This window comes from Tympanuchus pallidicinctus, unplaced genomic scaffold (assembly GCF_026119805.1).
Source record: "Tympanuchus pallidicinctus isolate F22 unplaced genomic scaffold, pur_lepc_1.0 scaffold193, whole genome shotgun sequence".
Classification (NCBI taxonomy): Eukaryota; Metazoa; Chordata; class Aves; order Galliformes; family Phasianidae; genus Tympanuchus; species Tympanuchus pallidicinctus.
The window spans coordinates 26,978-37,500 of record NW_026294714.1 but is presented as its reverse complement, the minus strand read 5'-3'; the positions used below and the strand labels follow the sequence as shown (position 1 = coordinate 37,500).

Genomic DNA, 10,523 nt, shown 5'->3' with positions numbered 1-10,523 from the left:
GGGTTAGGGTTAGGTTTAGGGTTAGGGTTAGGGTTAGGGTTTGGGTTAGGGTTAGGGTTACGTTTAGGGTTAGGGTTAGGGTAAGGGTTAGGGTTAGGGTTAGGGTTAGGGTTAGGGTTAGGGTTAGGGTTAGGGTTAGGGTAAGGGTTAGGGTTAGGGTTAGGGTTAGGTTTAGGGTTAGGGTTAGGGTTAGGGTTAGGGTTAGGGTTAGGGTTAGGGTAGGGTTAGGGTTAGGGTTAGGGTTAGGGTTAGGGTTAGGGTTAGGGTTAGGGTTAGGGTTAGGGTTAGGGTTAGGGTTAGGGTTAGGGTTAGGGTAAGGGTTAGGGTTAGGGTTAGGGTTAGGGTTAGGGTTAGGGTTAGGGTTAGGTTTAGGGTTAGGGTTAGGGTAAGGGTTAGGGTTAGGGTTAGGGTTAGGTTTAGGGTTAGGGTTAGGGTTAGGGTTAGGGTTAGGGTTCTGGTATATAAGCGGTATTTTAGGGGAAAAGCAGGGATTTCTATGAAAATAAGCAATACTTTTTGGTGAAAAAAAAAGGGATTTCTATGAAAATATGCGATCTTTTATGTTAAAAACAGGGATTTCTATGGATACATGCGATATTTAAGGGGGAAAACAGGGATTTGTATGAAAATATTAATATAGGGCATTTCCCTATAATGATGGCGATTTCTGCTAAAAATGAATTTTTCCCATTAAATCTGCGGTCTTTCCCTTTAAATATGCTTTTTCTGTTTGAAATCCCTGTCTTTCCCCTAAAATATGGGGGTTTTCCTCTTATATGTTGCTTTTTCTGCCCGAAATCCCTGTTTTCCCTGTTTAATATTGGGGTTTTCCCCTTAAATATGGCTTTTTCTACTAGAAATCCCTTTTTTTCCATTTAATCTGGGGTTTTTCCATGAAATATGACTTTTTCTGCCAGAAATCCCTGTTTTGATCCTTTAATCTGGGTTTTTTCCCCTCCAATCTGGCTTTTTCTCCCAGAAAACCCAGTTTTTCCCATTACATCTGGGATTTTTCCCCTTAAATATGAGCTTCTGCTGCTCAAAATTCCTGTTTTTCCCCTTCAATCTTTGGTTTTCTGCCAGAAATCCCCTTTTTTTCCCACTAAATCTGGGAGTTTTCCCCTTAAATATGGCTTTTTCTGCTAGAAATCCTTCTTTTACCCATTAAATATGGGGCATTTCCCCTTAAAGATGGCTTTTTCTGCTAAGAATGGATTTTTCCCATTAAATCTGTGGTCTTTCCCCTTAAATATGGCTTTTTCTGCCAGTAATCCCTGTTTCTCCCCTTAAAATGGCTTTTTGTGCTAGAAATCCCTGGTTTTCCCCTTTAAATCTGGGGTTTTTCCCAGAAATATGCCTTTTTCTGCTAGAAATCCTTATTTCTCCCCTTCAACCTGGGGTTTTCTCACAGAAATCCCTGTTTTTCCACTTAAATCTGGCTTTTTTTCTGCCAGAAATCCCTGTTTTTCCCTTAAATATGGGGTATTTCACCTGAAATTGGGTGTTTTTTTCATAGAAATCCCTGTTTTTCCCCTTAAATATGGCTTTTTCTGCTAGAAATCCTTCTTTTACCCTTTAAATATGGGGCATTTCCCCTTAAATCTGGCTTTTTCTGCTAAAAATCGATGTTTCCCATTAAATCTGTGGTCTTTCCCTTTCAATATGGCTCTTTCTGCCAGAAATCCCTGTTTTTCCTCTTAAATATCGCTTATTTTCCTAGAAATCCCTGTTTTTCCCCTTAAACATGGCTTGTTTTCTATTACTGAGTGTGCTGCCTTGTCTCGGAGCCATCTAGAACTATCTGTGCCCGTGACAGAGGACAGCAGGCCTGCAGTCCTTCTGGCCAAAAATAAAGATATGAATGATAATATGAACGATAATAATAACAACAACAAGAATAAATCAGCAGCAAGGATCTTAGGAGGAAATGTAATTTCACTAAACATGATATGGGAATGCAAGATAACGCAATATTATAAACTACAATTGCAATTTAGGGTAATAAATGATATCAAATGAGAGAGCGAGCGTCTGAAAGCAAAAGCCTTGCTTTGAACTGCAGGCGCACGGCTGGGGAGCGAAGCCACGCACTGCAGGGCAGCGAGCAAGGGAGAGATCCTGGGACTTCCTGCCATGGCTGATCTTCCCCTCTGAACTCAGAGTCCTCTGGGTCTGCAGTTCTTCTCTGCTGAGAGCCAGGCATCCAGAAAGTTGTCCGTCCACAGACCTGCAGTATTGACTCCTTAATTCCCTGTGCTTTACATGATGTTACGATGTGGAGTGCCAAGAACAAGGATGGTCAAACCATGGCACCAGATGGGGCGTTTGCAGCTTTGCTCGGCACACACAATCTGCTGGGACAAACAATGCTGCAGGAATCAGTCTGTGCACTGGTGATGAATTCATCTGACTTCAAAGTACGTTGTGCAGAGATGACCCTGTTGTCTATCAGGAGCTGCCAATGCAGAGACCTGAGGACATCCCCAGGGAGAGCAGTGAGGAAGAGAAAATGCCATCTTCTGCTGGAGAGCTGGGCCGGGCTGCTGGGACACAGGGAGCTCATAAAAGTGGGCAGTGCTGCGGAGAGACGGCTGTGCCCAGGAGCAGCTCTTGTGCACAGCACAGCCTGCAGGTGACAGGAGGAGAGCAGAGCAAGGAGAGAGAGCTTGTAGGATGTGTATGGTGTGAGCAGGCTGTGAGCTCACTGGAGGAGCATCGCTGGCAGCCTCTGACAAGGTCAGTCTCACTGCAGGCTGTGACTCTGCCGCCTGCCAGGCTCGGTGCTCAGCCTGCCTGGGGAGCTGCCCAGGGCGCTGCGGGGAGATGTGTGGGGGGAAGGAGCCCCTCGGCAGGGCAGGGCAGGGCAGGGCAGGGCAGGGCAGGAGCCTTCTGCTGCTGGGGGCATGGGGATCACAGCTTCAGCGCTGCCAGAGTGTCTCCAAGGGCACTTTGCAAGAGGAGAGACAAGGCAGGGATTTTCCCATACCTGTCCTTAGGGAAGGAGAATGAGTTGGAGGCAGAGATCTGAAAGGAGATGTGAAATATGAACGCAGCTATAAGAGTCCTGAACTGGACGTTTCTCAGCCTGCAGTTACACGCACAAACTCCTCATGTGCTTTCAGCCCCTCTTCTCCCAAAGGATTGCACCAGCTGAAATTTCCATGCTTCTCTGCAGACATGAATAATGCACTTGTCCAGCAAACAGGCAGCTTTCTCTAGTAGAAATTCAAGTGCACAGAGGTAGGAATGGGCACTCTGAGTGCAGACAGACGAAAGATACATGAATGGAAATATGTCATAGGAAGAAAGTATCCAGGAGGCTGGGATATGATTAGGCAATGAGAGGAAAGCAAGAGCTCCTTCATCTTCCACTTCTCAAGGGATGGTGAAGCTCCTGTAAATTCAAGTTATGGAGTTAAATGAACCCTGTCCTAAGAGAAAGAAACACTGTTATAGTAGAGGGGTGGAGTGTCTCTGAAAAAGCTCTTGACTCGTCATTATCTTCTGCACTCTGCACAGGACTCCAGGCCCAGCAGGAACTGCAGATGCCCAACAGCAGCTCCATCAGCCAGTTCCTCCTCCTGGCGCTGGCAGACACGCGGCAGCTGCAGCTCCTGCACTTCTGGCTCTTGCTGGGCATCTACCTGGCTGCCCTCCTGGGCAACGGCCTCATCAGCACAGCCGCAGCCTGCCACCACCGCCTGCACACCCCCATGTACTTCTTCCTGCTCAACCTCGCCCTCCTCGACCTGGGCTGCATCTCCACCACTCTCCCCAAAGCCATGGCCGATGCCCTCTGGGACACCAGGCACATCTCCTACGCTGGATGTGTTGCCCAGACCTTTCTGTTTGTCTTTCTGATGTCAGCAGAGTATTGCATCCTCACCATCATGTCCTATGACCGCTACGTTGCCATCTGCAAGCCCCTGCACTACGGGACCTTGATGGACAGCAGAGCTTGTGCCACCATGGCAGCAGCTGCCTGGGCCACTGGGCTTCTCTATTCCCTTCTGCACACTGTTAACACATTTTCTCTGCCTCTCTGCCATGGCAATGCTGTGGATCAGTTCTGCTGTGAAATCCCCCACATCCTCAAGCTCTCCTGCTCTGAATCAGACTACCTCAGGGAAATTGGTTTCATTGTGCTTAGTGTTCTTGCCGTATTTGCGTGTTTTGTTTTCATTGTTGTGTCCTATGTGCAGATCTTCAGGGCCGTGCTGAGGATGCCCTCTGAGCAGGGACGACACAAAGCCTTCTCCACGTGCCTCCCTCACCTGGCTGTGCTCTCCCTGTTTCTCAGCACTGACTTTTTGGCCTACATGAAGCCCCCATCCATCTCCTCCCCATCCTTGGACCTGGTGGTTTCATTTCTGATTCGGTGTTGCCTCCATCATTAAACCCCCTCATCTACAGCATGAGGAACCAGGAGCTCAAGGATGCAGTGAGGAAAATGTCATGGACAAATTTCAGTAGGGTCGTCTTCTCATCTGCCTGAACAAATGACTCAGTTTTTTCTGAAACATGCCTATGTTGTCTTAGAAATATTGAATGGCCTGTACTGAAAAGGACTATAAAGATCATCTAGTTTCAACCCCACTGTTACAGGCAGGGTCACCAACCACCAGAGCAGGCTGCCCAGAGCCTCTCATTTCCAGCCTGGCCTTGAAAGCCTCCAGGGATGGGGCATCCACAACTTATGTGGGCAACCTGTCCCAGGGCTTTACTACCCTCTGGGTGAAAAACCTCCTTTTAATATCTAGCCTAAACCTCCCCAGCCTCAGTTTAAAACCGCTCCCCCTTGTTCTGTCACCAGCCACTGTGCTAAACAGCCATTCCCCCTCCTCTTTATACATTCCCTTGAAGTACTGGAAGGGCACAATGAAGTTTCCTCAGAATCTTCTCTTCCCCAAACTAAGCAAGTCCAGTTCCCTCAACTTTTCTTCCTAGCAGAGCTGCTCCAGCCTTCTGATCATCTTAGTGCCCTCCTCTGGACCCACCCCAAGAGGGGAAGCTGGGGGGCCCACAGGCAAAGGAGGGCTCTGCAGTGGTGCTGCTGAGCCAGCAGGGCAGATGGAGAGGGACTCAGCAGTAGAGAGAGTCTGACAGCGATGACCCAAAATGGTTCATGGATGTTTGTGTTCACTGAGAAGAAATCAGAGTTTCTTGGCTTCCCAGTGGCCATTTCAGCACTGGGTCACCCCCAGGAATCCAGTGACTTGTCTGGGGGCATTGAGTGTGCTGGGTTGGGCTGCAGCTGCAGGGACAAAAACAACATTGGCAGCGTACTGCCCTGAGACCTTCTTCCCAAGTTCCATCTGCAGCTTCCAGAGGGCTCTGCTCTCCTGCAGGTCCTCTTGGAAAGCTGCCTGTCCCAGACACGATCTCTGGGGCCCTTGGAGATGGCATGGGATGCTTGTGATCACACAGTGGAGCTTTGCTCCTTTTCATTTTTTCCCATTAATAATTATCATTTCCTGTCTACTGATGTAAAGTACTTGTCCTAGTGGGAAGGTGAACCACACTGGTGGGATATGGCTGAGGAGTGCGTTCTCTTTTTAGGCAAATTGTATTGTGCTTTACTGTTGTTTGTTTTAAAGCAGGAAGCAACATCCTGTGCCTGCGTGCAGACAGTTCTCTTAGGGAAGCAGGTAAAGGAATGGTGTAAAGGAACTGTACCATCCAGCTGCAGACTGCAGTGGAGAATTCTGGTGTAGGGAAAAGTGATGCAAGGGCCAGGTGCATACAGCAGACACGTCAGGCCTGGGGAGGTGAGCAGTCAGGTTGTCTGTACTGTGTCAGACCTCAAGCAATTGCTTCTCCTGCCTGTGCAGATCTCCTTAGGAGACACCCTCAATCAACATCAGTTGGACAATGGTGCTCCAAAAGCAACAAGATGCACCTTGTAAAATCAGAAAACATTTTTCTTGGGTGCCCTTTGAAATCTTCTTTCTTTCCTATAGGAAACATGGAGTGAAGTGTGAGCAAACTCAGAGTCAAGTGTGAGGCAATCCCGGAGTAAAGTGTGGGTAGGCCTGAAGAGAGAGTGCACACACCCAGGGTAGGGTGCCAGTAAAGCCCAGAGAAAAGTGTGAGTAAACCAGGAGCAAAGTGTGAGTAATGTTGAAGAAAAGTTTGAGGAATCCTTGAGTAAAATGTGAGTGGAACACAGTCAAAACAGAAGTATGAGTAAACCCAGAGTACAGTGTTCATAAACCCAGAGTAAAGTGTGAGTAAAAGCCAGAGTAAGGTGTGAATCTGCCCAGAGTAGAGTAAGACTAAACGCAGAGTGAAGAGTGTGCATGACTGGTGCAAAATGTGAGTAAAACCTGGAGAAAATGGTGAATACACTGGGAGTCCAATGTGAGTAAACTTGGAGTCAAGTGTGAGAAACTCCCAGAGCAAAGTGTGGGTTGGTCCGGAGCAAAGTGTTGGTAAATGTGGAGTAAAGTTTGAGGAAAACCCACAGTAAGGTGTGAGTCTACCCGTATTAAAGTGTGGATAGGCCCGGATGACAGAGTGTTCACACCAGGAATAGGGTGTCTGTAAAACCTTGAGATTGATGTGAGTAAGCCCTGTGTAAAGTGTGTGTAAGGTTGAAGAGCAATTTGAGTAAACCTTGATTAAAGTGTGAGTGAAACACACTCAAAAATGAAGTGTGAGTAAAGCCAAAGTAAAGTGTTAGTAAATGTGGTGTAAAATATGAGTAAAATTGAGTTAGGTTTGAGTGCACCCAGAATTGCATAAGCATAACTCAGAGTAAAGAGTGTGCAAACCTGGTGTAGAGTCATTTTTGTGACTCAACATTGCCATCTGCAAACCCCTGCACTACGGGACCTTGATGGACAGCAGAGCTTGTGCCACCATGGCAGCAGCTGCCTGGGGCACTGGGCTTCTCTATTCCCTGCTGCACACTGCCAATACATTTTCACTGCCTCTCTGCCATGGCAATGCTGTGGATCAGTTCTTCTGTGAAATCCCTCAGATCCTCAAACTCTCCTTGACGGAGAGCAGCTCAAGACGCCTGGGACAGACGGGCTGAGGCTCTGGTGGCGCAAGAAGCAAAGTTTATTGTTGTTACAGGCTTTTATATCTTTTAGCTACAGGAGTGTACAATACTTCAATCAGATAGCATTCATGCAGCTGACAGCAATACGTCATTACTTAATCAGCTCTTTGTGGATGATGGTCAGTACAGAGATCCAAAGGTGTTCTCTCCACAGAACACGTTCTGCTCTTGGTCACGGAACGAAGAAGCTGTAGCTTATGCTTGCCAGTTTCACATGGCAGTCCTTCCCTTTCAGGAGGGGCCGCGTGTTCCCTGTTTGACCCTTTCAGGCCAGCCAGGTCTGTTTTGCTTCACAGTCTTCCTCATTCCACCCTTTTCTATTTTATTAGACCACAGGTGGTGGTGGTTTATTTTTTGTGTTTTCCATCTCCAATTTTTTAAGATTTATACGCAAATTTTGGAATCTATTTGTTATTATTTTCATCAAGCATGGACAAGCAAGAATTCCTATGATTATCATTATGGCAATGACTGTCAGTCCATAAATTCCATTTCTAAATGATTTGAAGGACGGAAATGCAGATTTTAGAGCGCTGATAAATGTAGTAGTTTGAGTTGCTACTGAAAGATCCATATGGTGCGACTGTATCATGTCGTGAATGTGCTGCCTCCATTCCCTAAGATCTAATGACGTGTTGGCATTATTCCATGTGCCTTGAAGATGATCTTGTATTTTGTTCCAAGAGAATTTGGTATTGTTGCATTCAACAGGAGTCACACAGCTCGGTATTCTGCATGACACAAGGGAGATTCACGAGCAGCTACCATTTGTAACTGTCTTCCCAGGATGTCTGCTGTATCCTTGAAGGAGTTGAGACGCAGTTCAATCTTTCCGTCCCATGTAGCTTGATTTTGTAACGCTTTAGATACATTAATTGATAACTCATTAACATAAGCTGCTGTCTGAATACGAGTTGTTAAAGAAATAGAAGCGACTGTAGTTACTGCTATGGCAGCACTGAGCGCAGCTATTCCGGCTATTATTGATCCGACCCTTCGCTTAGATCTCTCTATTAATGGCAAAGCAGCTTCTTGGAGGATTTCCATTCCCTTGTCAGCATACCAATAATGTGTCAAATTTACAGGAAGACAGACGCAATCGGGTTGCTTCACTAACAAGAAGGAACTACTGCTGCTATTAAGACAATTAGAGATTATACAGTCGGTACAGTTTACTATGTTACTTACAATATTTAGCGGTCCGCTTAAAAAGGCAGGAGGTTCTGGAGCACAAGCTCGCATATAAAACTCAGTTGTGTAACTCTGCAGTCATTGCCCATTTATTATTTATTGAATCCAAGTCAAGTTTAATCGTTTTGCTTTGATTTTGTCCATAGCTGCGACTGCTTTCCATAAATTAGAATAGAACGTAGGATTGTTTTTTGTCCAAATTGCTGAGACCAAATCAATTGGTCGCCCTTGATTTCCTATCATATTCCAACCCCAGATAGTGGAATCAATGCACACCGTTTCGTTAGCTCGACATGCTCTCCATAAAGGTGCAAATTCTGTTTTTGGAGTGATGGTGCTTTGACATAAAGGAAAATTTAAGGGAGGCGTTCCAGAACCTCTTGTCCCATTAGCTAAATCTAGATAGAGAACATTCAGAGCCCAATGAATTCCTGTTGAAACATTGGTATCCCAGTCTTGCTGCACTACCACTCTCTCACACAGGGATTGTGTTTGATTCATCTGAAAACATACAGGCATACCATCAACCTTTCCAGAATAATTAAAACGCGCAGAGAACTCTATTATGTGTCCATCTGAATATTGCCCCATAAACATTGTTTGATTGCTGCAAACCGGAATGTGCACGGGTTCATCCCAAGGAACCGGGTGGATGATAGGAGGATTGGGTACAAAGGCCCAGTATGTTTCAGCTTTACATCCGTGATGTGAGATCCACAAGGTCCTGAGGATTAGGGCCACGAGTCGTATTCTCTCGTGCATCTTTCTTTCCCAGGTCTGGGTTACAGTCAGTCTCTGCATCTTCCTCCGCAGTTTTCCCACCTTGGTTTCCGGCATGTCGGACGTCTCTCTCCGGTATCCACCGTGGTGAGGTTTCGTCTGTAGGGAAAACACAAACGTATCCTCTGCCCCACATCAGTACAGGATCAGGACCATAAGTTTTACCGTCCATTGGATCTCTCCAGTATGCCATTGGTTCATCTCTTGTTTTATTACTCCAATGTCCATCCGCAGCCGATTTTCCGTCATCATCCAGTGTCAAAAAATGTAAAACAAATAATGCATGTGATAACATAGAGGACGGAGTATCTTTAATTCCCCATGTCCCTTTTTATTTTCTTTCGTTGAGTTGTCAGTAAATGATTCCATTTTTCTGCTATGCCTTGGCCTTCTGGATGATGTGGAATTCCAGTTTCATGGTGAATTTTGTCGACAAAAGGTTGCAAAACCACTACTTCCATAAGCTGCCCGTGATCGGTTCTTAATGATTCCGGTGCTCCCATAACGCTACAACAATGCAAAAGATGGTTGCATACATGAGAGAGTTTTTCACCAGACAAGGCTGAGGCTACTGCAAAGTGAGAGAAAGTGTCAACTGTTACATGGGCATAAGAAGATTTTCCAAAGGAAGGTACATGTGTGACATCCATCTGCCACAGATCATTAGGCATTGATCCCCTGGGGTTCACTCCAAAATGAGGAACTGGTAATAAAGGGGCACAAGAAGAACCGTTCCGCATATTCGCAAGTCCAAAGCAAATATTCACCTCCACTTAACACAGCCTTCGCCAAGCTTTTCCAGTCAGAAGGGGGAAGGATATGAGCAGCTTTAAGCTCTTTCAGTTGTTTAAAAGGAATAGGCTCATAATCATTCAGAATGCCACCGTTTGCAAGTTGATGCTGTATGACAGGGAAAACTTGAGACGGAAAAAGTTGCCCAGAAAATTCATCCATTGTTTCCTCAGCTTTCCTAGCTTCTTTCAAAGCCAATTGCATAGGAGATTGTTGCATAAGCACAGCATCTGCTCCAGGCGGGGGAGGCATTCGCCCTGCTCGAAAGGCAGGCAGAACAGCAAGGGGATGTGATGGAGCTGATGGACTGTCTGTTGTGTCTGCACAGCGGCATCAGCAGCCTGTAACGCTGGGAATACAGCCGCTGAGTCCTTATGGTGAGATTCAGCAGCCTCTTTTTCTAACTCTCCCCAATCATCGGGGGGTAAAATATCCTTTGTCATGTTAGTGCCAGGAGGTTTACAAGGCGGCCAGTCCTTTGCTAATTTACAAACCAAAGGTTGCTCATATTGGGGAGGGGAGGGTGGGGGTGCCGATGGACGAAGGGATGTGATGGAGAGATTTTGATGGCGGCAAGGCAGGATATAACTTTTCTGCTGAGCGAGTGGTCCGCTGCCACTTCTCATCTCCTGTGTCTCCTCTGAGACATTCTTTTATTAGAGTCCAAAGCGTAAAGGTATCCATAGGTACCTTC

General features: G+C 46.3%; 1 pseudogene; it reads left to right on the top strand.

Annotated features, from left to right (window-relative positions):
• Nucleotides 1–3,545: 3,545 nt before the first annotated feature.
• Nucleotides 3,546–4,503, top strand: LOC128079815 (olfactory receptor 14A16-like; annotated as a pseudogene).
• The last annotated feature ends 6,020 nt before the right edge of the window (nucleotides 4,504–10,523 follow it).